At 37.3% G+C, this 12458-nt stretch overlaps 1 long non-coding RNA gene and 1 other non-coding gene across 2 annotated transcripts; both read right to left on the bottom strand.

The window, feature by feature from the left end:
• Positions 1–3577: 3577 nt before the first annotated feature.
• TRNAA-UGC (transfer RNA alanine (anticodon UGC)) lies at positions 3578–3649 on the bottom strand. Its single transcript has one exon. It is a non-coding gene; the product is annotated as a tRNA-Ala (tRNA).
• Positions 3650–5669: 2020 nt separating this feature from the next.
• On the bottom strand, positions 5670–11884 carry LOC144355628 (uncharacterized). Its single transcript, XR_013421240.2, has 3 exons — positions 11723–11884; positions 7325–7452; positions 5670–6087 (listed from the first exon to the last, which is right to left on the bottom strand). It is a non-coding gene; the product is annotated as an uncharacterized LOC144355628 (long non-coding RNA).
• Between the last annotated feature and the right edge of the window lie 574 nt (positions 11885–12458).

A 12458-nucleotide genomic window follows, 5' to 3' on the forward strand; every position in this document is an offset into this window, starting at 1 on the left:
TGGATTGATCATTCATGTACGTATGCACCTTTGTCGTCTGAACGACATATAGGAGTAGGTACCCACTACTAGCCTATTGACTAACATTTATTTTGGAAACGGTTTCGGGATGTGATCGACAATTATTGTGGACGCCATTTCTCGTTGTGATCGGGTCAAACTCTCGCAGGTGATTTTACCATGCCGCAGAGTTAACAATAACAAAAATACAGATCTGACGTTCAGGTATCAGGACACGTCTGAACAAGTTCGTACTTCATGCGTTCAGCGTTGCATATACCGTTCTCAATAGACGGTGTTGCCGGGCATGGAATGTTCACGCTCACTAACTTTCTTTGCACGTCGCTCAAAATGGAAAGGCCTGTGACGTCAAACAGACTGCGAGCGGTCGCATTGTATTTGTTTTTACCGCCTCCATTCTAATACTTTCAAATTTACAACCTCTTTTTGAATGAATTGTCATGTAGTACACACAAATAGACGTCTTAATGTTATGTTTTTTTGTTTTTTTTTACGACCCAATGAAAATCGTACCCCTTGATACTCGGATAAGCAGGGACATGAGCTCCTGGCCATTACATCTCGCGCAAATTTGTGGGAGACAACAACAACAACAATACTGATTTTACTACTCACGCGTGTTATTAACATGTGCGTCTATTTTAGTGCATATAGCTGGCAGTGATAATATTTATTGTATGATTTTTATGATTAATTGTTTCACTGTTAATTAACTGCATTATTTATTTATTTATTTATTTATTTATTTATTTACACACATTTATTTATTATACACATCATACAGGATTAAGTCGTTTGGATCTTACACGCGTTGTATACGTCGCTATGAGTCCCATATCGAACAGAACGCGACGCGACGACTGCCGCCCTTTAAAGTTGTTCAAGAAATTTAAATAATTGTCAGGTTTCTTTTCCTTGGTTTTGAATATCATGTAGAGTTTCCGACTTGATTTGATTCTACTGCCTACTCTTTTATAGTATAATATATTAAGCTTTTTGGTCTCTGATTTGTCTATTTTGATGTTAGTACTTATATGGTTAACACGTTTAACCCAATCATACTCCTTACTGTCACTTATTGTGGAATTTATCCGAATTAGATTATTAAACATAATTTTCAAACTTCTGCATTCTCGCACAATGTAGACTTGTAAATATGTATTTTAGGCGTAATAATAAGTCAAATGATATTGTATTATTAGTTTCCAAGGTCCACAAGGAAACAACAAAAATAGCTGGTATTAAAATACCAGTAATATCGATTTTAAATACTTCTTGACATCAATAATTACCTTTTAAAACATGTATACCATATTAGACGACGGTAAAATGCCTATAGAGAACTATATTTTCAGTTTCACTCCGATTTATGTACATAAAGTATGTCCTAACTTTGATCGGTGACCCACTTTTTATTCATCTGTATATCACCAAATGTCACATGAGAGTTAAAAATAAAGGAAGTTTTTGTTTTACATCTCGGAAGCATTTTACCTTAAACATGGAGGTAAACAAACGTGTTACTTCCATGCCTTAAACATGATCCACTTCTACGGTATAAACGTGTTTGTGACTATACGCGTGGTACTGTGCCTTACAGTTGCCAAATAAAACATCGTCGATTTAGGCCGTGTGATCCAGGTCAAAGGTCAAACAATCAATTGTTTGTATTGTAAGAGATTCATTATATCTTTTGCTATAGAAGTAGAACCTTATTATTGTGGCGTTCTCTTCCACAACAATACGGGGATAAGTTAAATCCCATTTAGACTAAGTATTAACATTAATACCTTAACCATTGTCAATCGATACTCAATCATTGTTCTTTGTTGATCCATTTAATGCTTGGAGAACTCTCAATCATGGACTCAATAAGAATAATATGTTCCGAGGTGTTTTGTTGAATAATGCCTCAATTATCTCATTAAGTCCGCGAGTTTGAAATCAGAAAGCGTAAACGCCACGCCATTGTCAGAGGCATGACCGTATAAGCCGATCCACTCAATGTACATTGTGTGTGTTTTGTTTTTTTTTGTACAAAGGTTATTATTGGTTTTAAACTTATTCTGATAATTAGTTACGGGATATTATTGTTGTGTTGCTAGTTTAGTTACTTAGTACGCGTTACAAAACTGTGTGCAGTGTCATAATTCCGTCTGTACACCTTAATTATTCATTATTAACAAAATTGGAGTTTTTACCCACTTGTAATCAGATTAAATCTATTTTTAATTAAATAATAATTACACAGAGCCACCAATCAATTTGCTAGGAACAATTGATCTCAATCTCCATTTCATAAATTTTGCTTCTCTATCATGATTATTTAAAAATGTCGATGAAGCGAAATCCTACTCAGTGACTGCCCTTTGACCTGGGCATGTGCTCAACTTCAAATATACTCTGTGGAATTTGTGGGGGACATTTTGTTATCTAAACGTCCCTGAACAATGATCGAAACTTTGATTCGGTGCTTAGTCCACCGTGATAGACAGAACAACGTAGGGAGAACTGTTTGGATAATGCCAGCTCTTACAACGTGTGGCCAGACTTGCTGCCATGTAAAAATAGGGTTGTAGTTCTACTCATAGCTTATGCTACATCGGAACACTATAGTTGTGTTCACGTTACACGAAGTACGGGCTAAGATTTAAGCTGATTTAGGCTTATCTAGCATATTTGCATTTCAGCTAGACCCAATTGCGTCCACGCACAGGGAGGGCCAGTCGTTAGCACGGGCTAAGGGCTGCCATTAGTCGGTGACCTTTGGTAAGCCGCTATTTACGAACGAAAAATGGATGACACGCGCGAGGTTCTATTTCTGCTGCTGGCATGTTTCGTTCTAATTTTGAAGCGACGTGCACAGGAACGCGAGAGAAGACGGACCACTTATTTGAATGCACATAAACAGTATACAACGGGCGTAACAGAATACAGCGTTTTATTAATGCATGTCGTAGACAGCAAACCAAATTTATTTTGTCTACGATTGGAGCTGCTGTACGCTCTACTACAGTGACCCGATTAGTGTGGAAGTGAGCGCGGAGTAATGACTGGTGGAATAGTGTCGTTATACGAACATGGGACAATTTTCACACCCAAAGGTCGCCGCAGAGGGCGCTTAGCCCTGGGCTAAGCGTTCGCGCATACTTCGTTAGCCCGTGCTAAGGTCTAGACCGCGTCTTAAATTCGGATCAGATTTAACCCGTACTTAGCATTCCTTAGCCCGTGCTAAGCGTTCACGCACGTTTTCTTAGCACGGGCTAAGGAATTTGACCTCTTAGCCCGTGCTAAGGAGCTGTGCGTGAACGCAACTTATTTTACGAAAACCTGCGTACAAATTAAAAATTCTGCGAATAAGCGTACAATCGAGCCCCTCCCCTTAGTGGAGAGAAATACTGAAAAGAGCTGTCTTCAAAAGTTCACATTACAAAGTTGCCAGATTTCCATCAAAACGGAATGAACAAAAACCAATGAGGTCTGATACAACATATAAAGGGTTACATACACGTAATGATAGGTCTCGCTGTAGCTTTGAATACATTTTTAAAACAAGTGGAGATGCCGGGTTTCGAACCCGGGGCCTCATACATGCAAAGCATGCGCTCTACCACTGAGCTACATCCCCATTCACGACAGCGATTCGATAGACATAGATTGAATAGGTTTATTCCTGACCACGGGAATGACTTTGTTTATCTTTTGTAATCGTTAATCGGTTAATTTCAATCGAACAATAAAGACTGTTTCCTCCCATGACCTCGAAATGCAGGAAATCGCAAATAATTGATTTGTGAAAGCGTGTCGAGGTATCAACTGCTGTACTAAGACATACAAGAAATGTTTTTGACTATCATTTGTATCGGAGAGGTGGTTTTTACGTTCAAGCAAATGTGATTTAACAGTCATGTTGTAAACATGAAAATCTAATTTCAAAATTGGGAAGTTTTCGCGAGAGTTACCTTGCCACAATATGTAGTGAGCCACTCCGAGACAGGCGAAATGATTTCATGATAAACTTTGAAGGGGGAGGGGGTGTTGTGAAGTTACTGTCGCCAATACGTCACGGTGACGATGTGAGTATTGAGTGAATTCTGAAAGACATATGTGGGATTAGACATAGATAGTGCCCTCTAACGGCGTGTCATGAGAACGCACAGGTGTGAGATAAATTATATGTAAATGATTTGTTTGTTCAACAAGTCTTTTATCCTTGTTTATTTCATGGCCCGGGAATTCACCTTGACGTAGCAAATGGTCGATGTGGCCGAACATTAGAACTCTGTTTTTATTAAAAAAAATATACCCTTTCTTCAAAATTAATACGCGAAAGCAAAACATTATTCGTTGATGTAAATGTAATCTAACCTAATTTTTGTTGACAGTATTGGCTGATTCGGCACGTTTGCGGTATCCATAATGTGAATAGCAAGCACGCAACACAGACTCGGAATATGAGGCAATGAAATTGAGCATTTCACGGCCAAGGTAAAAAAATTAAACTCCAAGGCGTCCTCAACGTTTAGTAATAATTTACATCTCTATGGCAACAACACCTTTGTGTGTTGAAAAAACAGTGGGAAAAACACCTGACACGAAAAAGCAAGACTTACATTTTACAAACCGAAAAATTTCTGGTCTGAAAGAAATTAGAAAAGCAAACAATGTTGCCAGCAATATATTAACAATGTTATTGCGAGTGATTTTCCGTAAACGAAAGCTAAATTGTGACACAATGGATACTATTGTTTGGGATAGATATGAACATTGTTAATATGTTGTATTGTTTTCCATTATAATGTTAAAGCAGAGGGGGTCGTATCCTGCGCACGCGCGGGAGATGGGTTCTAATCGACGATAACAGCGCATGCTGAAACGCAAAGACTCACGGGTAGACGATTGTTGGTAAACAACGGAACGCTATGGCCGTCCGTCGCACGCGCAGGTGATTACTCCCGCGTGTAAATTTTCTTTGAGATAATGCTTATAAGGCAATACAGGTGTTATTTAAAAGATTTATAAGAGCAATGTTTCTAAATTCAAGGATAATATAAATAGATTGTTCAGAAAATTAAGACAACAGAGATGTGTTGTTTATAATATTAAGTAAAATATAGAGATATTGTTTTGAAATTGAAGACAATTGAGTGGGTATTTTCAACTCCACTATTACACCCCAAATACTAGTAAATACTAACCAGGAAAAATGATTTCTAAAATGAAATTTTATTTTCAAAAAAAAAAAAAATGATTTTATGAGTACTATCACAGTGTTGATATTACAATGAATATACCCTGATAAGATATGAAAGTGACAACCCTGTAGTCTAGATTATCGTGCAACCAACACAATGAATATCAACAAAACAAAAGTTATTCAACTGAAAATTGAGTTTAAAGTTGAATTCCCTCTTTGTATAAGCCACAGATAATCTCTCAATGATCCATATAAACAGCATAAGAAATTGTCTTTACAGTTCATAAGAAATCATAACCAGCAGAATCCTAACATCCAGTTAGTAAAACACCAATAACAAAGTAAAGTAAGTAGGGTTGACCCATAACAACGATGACAATGTGAAGAAGTTTTCGGGCATATTGCATCTTTAAATTTGATTTTTCTCCTGAAATACATTTGAAGGCAGGAATTCTGAAATCTACATGTTTTATTTTTCCGTTTTTCAGTGTGTTGTACATGTACTTAATTTTACTGGCAATATCTCGTACATATCGCCCTCTATTGGCTAACGTTACGTAGTGGCCGATAGCGGGCGCTCTGCAAAAAAAACATAGATTGCCGAAAAGATGCTTTGGTGAATTGCAGCCCAAATGAACATTACATATCCTTCTTCCAAGTCTACGTGATGTGTAATTGCAGTGTATAAGTGCAGAATGTTGTTATTTTGTTATCACGTGTCATTGCGGAGAATGCCGGATGGACAACGTCTTTTTCCAGCATTCGGGATGTCATTCAACTCTGCTGTCTCTCTTCGCCAGTGTTCGCCAGTCGGGTGGTGTTATTTTACGGGATGGCTCCAGACACATTACGGTACCACTACGGTAAACCTAACAAAACGAAATGTGATTTTAGTCTAAGTAATTTGATACGTGTTAAACGTGTATTGTCGGGTGGTAGGTATTAGGAGAGGGTGCCGTGGGGTCACGGTGGGAGATCATGAATACGTTTATAGAAGTTCTTTAGACTAGGAAGATGGAGTGGGTGTGGTGCGCTGTGGATGTTGGGAACCCGTCTAAGTATAAGTGTGTTGATGATTTTCATGTTCTTTTAAGTTAAAAATTCCTAAAAAAAAGTTACATGTTGAGGAGATCTTACCCACACAAAAAAAAAAAGATTTTGCTTCTCGGCCTAGGAATAATTGAAAAATGATCCGGCGACGCTTTCCAATTTTTTGTTTGTACTCAGATTATTAAATACGACCACAACAAGATAAGGTCGAAATTCAGGAATCTTTAATAATGTTTTCGAATACATGCTTTAAAGTTTGATTTGGAGCAACGAAATATCCTCTGAAACAGAAAACAAAATACTGTCCCATTTTATGCAATAGAGCGAACTTTACCGGTGCACAAAATAAAATAAAAAAATATATAAAAAAAATTGCAAGGCACAGGTTTCGAATTGGCGTATGCGATGACGAAAATCAAAGCTTATTTGTTTGTTGGCATGTTGGATTACGATTTATCATAGAATAAAAATGCTGTTATTGCACTATCCCATATACTAGTTTGGAGGAGCAACGAAGAACACTAATACGCATGCACAGCCTGAGCGATTTTTATTGAATGTACCCCAAATCAGTCACACGAAATGTGCTAGTTTGTTGAACTCCATGCATATTTTGTATTTACCAAGAATTTACATCACTGTACGTCTGTAAGTGCAAGGCAAACAACACATGTGAACGGTCATATTACAAGGGTCTTAGTGGTGTTTGGTGTAAAAAAAGTCTGCATGGGATGTACAAATAGTACATGCAATTTTTGCTGCAATTCGATAGCTGAGTCAAACTAAGGCAACCATTGAACCGTGAATTTGATTGGTTGTCTGAATTTGACTTGAAATCTCGCGCGAAATATATAAACTGGCGAGTGAACAACGACATTTCCCGAGATCACATTCTATCACAGGGCGCGACGTTTGCATAATTTACCAATTTCAAACATGCAACCATAGACGCAAACTTGGAGTACAGGCGAATAGTCGTAAAACCAGGCACTGTGGAACGACATGGTGATGCGTGTTATGCAAACCGCCAACTGAGTTGATTTTTGTTATACCTACCAGATACCATGCTGCAATCGCCACCCCGATCCCAAGGAGCATGTTGGTTGTTGAGTATTTATACGGGCTTACACGTGGCGGGACTTCAACTGACATGTTTCGAACTTGGGTAGACAGCAGTTGACATGCTATGAAAAAGTAGAAAATTAATAAATGTCTAATTTAGAATCGTCTGCGTATGTGTTGTGTGCTGCCCTCAACGATAATAATGAATGCAATGTGAGTAAAAGAAAGTTTGTTCTTTCTTATATGCCAATTAGCGGTCCCTCTGTCGGTAGAACGCCAACGTCACACATTTCAACAGTTTCTGATACGTTTCGCCTCTGTTGTATTCTATACGCATGCGTGGACATTTAGAATTGATGTGCAAAACATATATCACTTTGATATCTCCTTCTTTAATTCGCTTTTCATTTTTATCAACACTTTTTAAAATAAATGTTTTATCGATATTGGTTGCGCGTCGTCTCTAAAACTCCACCATGTATACTCATAATTTGTGAGTACATGGAAAGGTTCTTTTGTTTTTATGTAGAATCATGGAGCCATATTTCTTTGGTTAAATTTTGTGTTTTACAGTGCCGTATTTTAAAAGAAATTGTCCTAATATTAATTGACAATTTATATTTTTAGAACAATTACAATATAGCGCAGAAGCAAAATGCAAGAAAAAAAATTAAATCCAGATTTTTGAAATAATTCACAGTAACAAAAGTACCTCATCAGTCACGATATAAATTTGTTCAGCCAATCAGGTCATCAGCCTATCATTTGGCATAAAATCTTCACGAATAGTAAAAAGTTCGAATACTGACAAATGGGCAAATTTTTATTGGCAAAAAATGATTGGTATTGTTTTGAGGCAAGTATTTTCCGTGAGAAGTGTCACACATAGGTTTGAAAGGCTCCGACTGCTTGACGAAGAACTCTCGTGTTTCCAGTGTTGTTGGCCACACAATGTCAACACCAAGTATGATGGGTTTCTGTAGTTGGGATGTGTCACTTTCATAAAAATGGTTTTCATCAGCTCGCATCCGAACGTTTGTCTCTGTTCAAACTGCCAGTACCCGTGCAGGGTACTTGTAATTTATGTAATGCTAAACAATGAAGCTAAGGTTTTCAAAAACAGACATAAAAGCAGCAAACCAAATGTTTTCAAAAACTACAAAGAGTCTTTGTTGTGCGCATGTTTTCTTCACTTGTGGCATTTAAAATTCGTCAATAATGTTGGGCAAATTGAAAAACCGATTTAAGTAAGGTCATTGAGTGTCTGACCCCGACTGTATACGTACGGCTAAACTGTAGAACAAAAGGCACTCTGTTATCACAAACACTCTGCTGTGTAGCACGTATTATAGAGGCGCCGATATACGGGTTCTTTTTCTTTTCGATTAATAAAAGCTTAATGTAGATCATATACTTTACTGTGAGTCGTGCAGATTTGAGATTTGGTGTATAAAACGGGATCTTCGATTTACAGGATTGCTTGAATAGATTTTATGAAAATTGTCATATAAAGTCTGGGCAACAGTCTATTAAAAACTTTCAAAACAAATGATGCATAGCCAGCACGGATTTCAGTAAGTTAATTTAATGTTCATTACCAACCCACTTTATTTTCAAGTACGACGAACCTTTAGCAAACAGTGTATTCAAAAGCCGCGTTGTACCTAGCATAGAATCCATCTCCAATGCGGCGCGGTACAACGGTCGAAGTTATCATACATTAGCGCAATTACCACTCAAATCCCGAGTCACTGCACCAAGAACAATATCAATGGTTTTATAAAAAAATACCCCCTGTGATGGAAGAACGGGGCAAATAACCTGCATCGACCCCAATACAATACTTTCATACTTTCACAAACGGATCCCTTCGTACATCACGAAGATACTGAGGTCACAGACTGTCTGGCCTTTGGATATCACCACACATGTTGTATTTGGACTGTCGACACGATATATATAATATACCACAGATTATTTCTTACATTGACATACCGCTGTGTTAACGAATAGATATGATTCATGCGTTCGTTCTGGATCCAGGCATCACTATAATCGCGTGTACATACACAGGGGCATGTAGGTTACGTAGTTCAGTTCACTCATACTGTGTTAGGAATTGCGAGGAAACTTTTAAAACAACAAATGTCGGGAGAGACATACCGGGTAACATCGGCACCAATGTGTTGGACTATATGTATGTTATGTAATTCGATAATGTAGTAAGGTAATTTAAATAACTTGTAAACATTTTTCATAACTTTATTTAATAACATCATCGCATAGAAATGTCGTGTTGTGAAATATTGGATAAATATCACATATACTGACAATTAAGTTTGTACTATTGCTTGTATTATTTTGGAGTCGAGAACTAATTATCGCGAGAGGTCGACATATCGGCGTCGTGTTTGGATGCGCTTAGGCCAGACTTTTATTATCCCTTGTTTCGCGAACCCGCCGAATGAACAGTAGCCGAAAATGAAATAAAAATAAAATTTTATTTCAGCGTAATTTCTCGCGACTTGTAAGCACAAAAAAATGCTAAAAAAAATAATATTTTCATCTTCATTTTTTACCGCCCGCCGCATAACAAATCCAAGTTGCATTTTCGTGGGAGCATCATTATCAAAGTACCGAAGTCTCGCGCAGATGAGAAACAAGGTTATACATGGAATAAAATTTGATTTCATTTCTTCTCTCCGATCAATGATCTCACTTACAATTCTTTGAGAATCACACAAATCTAATGGAAAAAAAGAATTATTTTTATTTTTTTCCGCCCTCCTCACAAAAATTGCCTTGTAAAAAGTCGACAAACAAGAAATAAAAAAGTCTGGCATTATAAGGGGGAGGACACACCACACCGTAACGTGTATTGAAGGAGGTAAGCTGCAGGAAACGGTGAAAAAGCAATAATAATGACACATGATATTAAATAATTTCAACTTAACGCGGAAAAACAAATGTCAATGTGTAGTTGTTGGCTACAATGTTTTATGTTTACAGTTTTAAACACAATTTAACAAAAAACGGACATTTTCAATCCATTTTCGATACCATTAGCAACCACACAAAAATGCAGCAAACTGTTGAAAAGCTGGAAAAATAAGCTTTCATGTGGTATATAACATGACGAAATTAACGTATGTGTTAGTAGTGTAAATTATTGTTTAAAATTCCTATAAATCATGGTGCAAGACCACTTTAAGTGTGTAATGGCGTCACGTATGTTTAAGATGGAAAATTACTCCATGGGACGGATACATATTGCTAATTAAATTCTATTATTGCCAATCGTCACATCAAATGTTATTTTGGTGTGTACTACAGATATGTGATTATACAGGATTGGGTCAGCAAATTGCTTTTAGAGATGCTTCAACCATATGGCGATCGACATTTCCAAACCATTGCACGCCACAACAATATCGGTAGACATCTAATATGCATAACACGTGGAATGTCCTGGATCACTCATCGCATATGAGTTCTAATCTGAAATTTTGGACTGTAATTCATCGGTTCTCTTTAACACTTTCCGCCGCCAGTTAAAAAAAACAACAACAAAACTTGTAGATCATTCCAAATGATGTTCATATATATTTAATCTCAATCAGTATTGTTTTGTTTATTTTATATGTCTATTTTGTGTTTTTGTGAAATAAAACTGAACATTATTAAACAAATATCACCACGATATATATATATAATAAACTGGTCTGGGTATTGGATCTATGACTATTCTGGTATGCATATTTGGGTAGTATGACGGTGACACGTGTTGACACGTATGCGACATCTACGAAGACACGCCTAATAGATAGTGTCAGATTTAATATTATAATTGACAATAATAAATATGCTATCAGACAAAGCAAATACAATGGCAGTTTAAAATTTGCTATCCTTGGTGCAGACATTTCAGTATTAATAATGATCATAAACAGGATTATGTCATCTCTCTGCCCAGACACAGGCTCGGGAAATCTGCAGCCATTATATATTTTGATTGGTGCTAAAAAATACGGACGAACAATAATCAGTCGATGCGTGGTCACATGGAAATACTGTGGCGCTCAGCGTCATGGCATCGTCACGTGACTAGTGTGAAACCTGGGAAAAATAAGCCCGAAGCGAGGATGCGAGTAATTTTGTTGTAATTTTATGTTTCATGAATTAATTATATTTATATTTCGGGAAACCGTTTTTGTTTTGTTTTTTTGCAAGAGAGGCGTTTTTTCGGGGGCGGGGGTTCCATTCACAATATAGAAGCTCGTATACTAATGTTGTACTTTTCTCGTCAAAATACACGAAATACTGAATATAAAAAGCGAACAATAAATACGTGTTGCAAATATATAAAAAAAACGAATAATTTAAATGTCTTACCTGTTTTACTTCGAAACATTCTTGTTATATGTTGCAACATGATGAAAGTGTGTAACGTTTTTTTTTCTTGTACAGTCGATGTTTACTTGACGAGATGCAGAAAGCTACTGATGTGAATTTAGGTTGGGAAGTGAAATTGATACCCTTGCCGGATTTGACCATTTTACGTCATTGTGGGAGGGTAAAAAGGTAGAGGTGAGGGGGTAAATTGTTCTTCCCTAAGCTAGGGCATGGTCGATACTTTTGTTTACATTTGTTTTACAACTAACTGTTGTGAGCCCAATGTGGTTTAGTTTGAAAACACTTCCCCCCCAAATTGTCCACCCCTGGACTCGTAATGGACCAATGTTTGTTTGTATTGGCTATTAACCGAGTTCAATACACCGTCAACAAAGCATGCTCGGCTCGCGGTTTGTCTGGTGAGTCACGTGATACGAACATGACAAATAACTGGTCATTTATTTTTGGGGTTGGAATCACGAGCAAAGGAAATGCCAGGGGCGGATTGAGTGCATGACTGGTTTGAAGGGCATTACAAGAAACACGGCGACTTGTAGGAACAGTATACACGGAATGGGGACATTCAGGTCACATCGATTTTGCAGTAGCGTGTATAATTCATGCATTTCCTACAAACAGTTACATATAGGTGTCGCCGGAATAACATGAAACACATCTCATGAAAACTACAGCACTATTCGTCACACTTTCCCGGATGTTGTGCCATATGTGTAAT

This window comes from Saccoglossus kowalevskii, chromosome 14, assembly GCF_978046115.1.
Source record: "Saccoglossus kowalevskii chromosome 14, keSacKowa6.1, whole genome shotgun sequence".
In the NCBI taxonomy this organism is placed as follows: domain Eukaryota; kingdom Metazoa; phylum Hemichordata; class Enteropneusta; family Harrimaniidae; genus Saccoglossus; species Saccoglossus kowalevskii.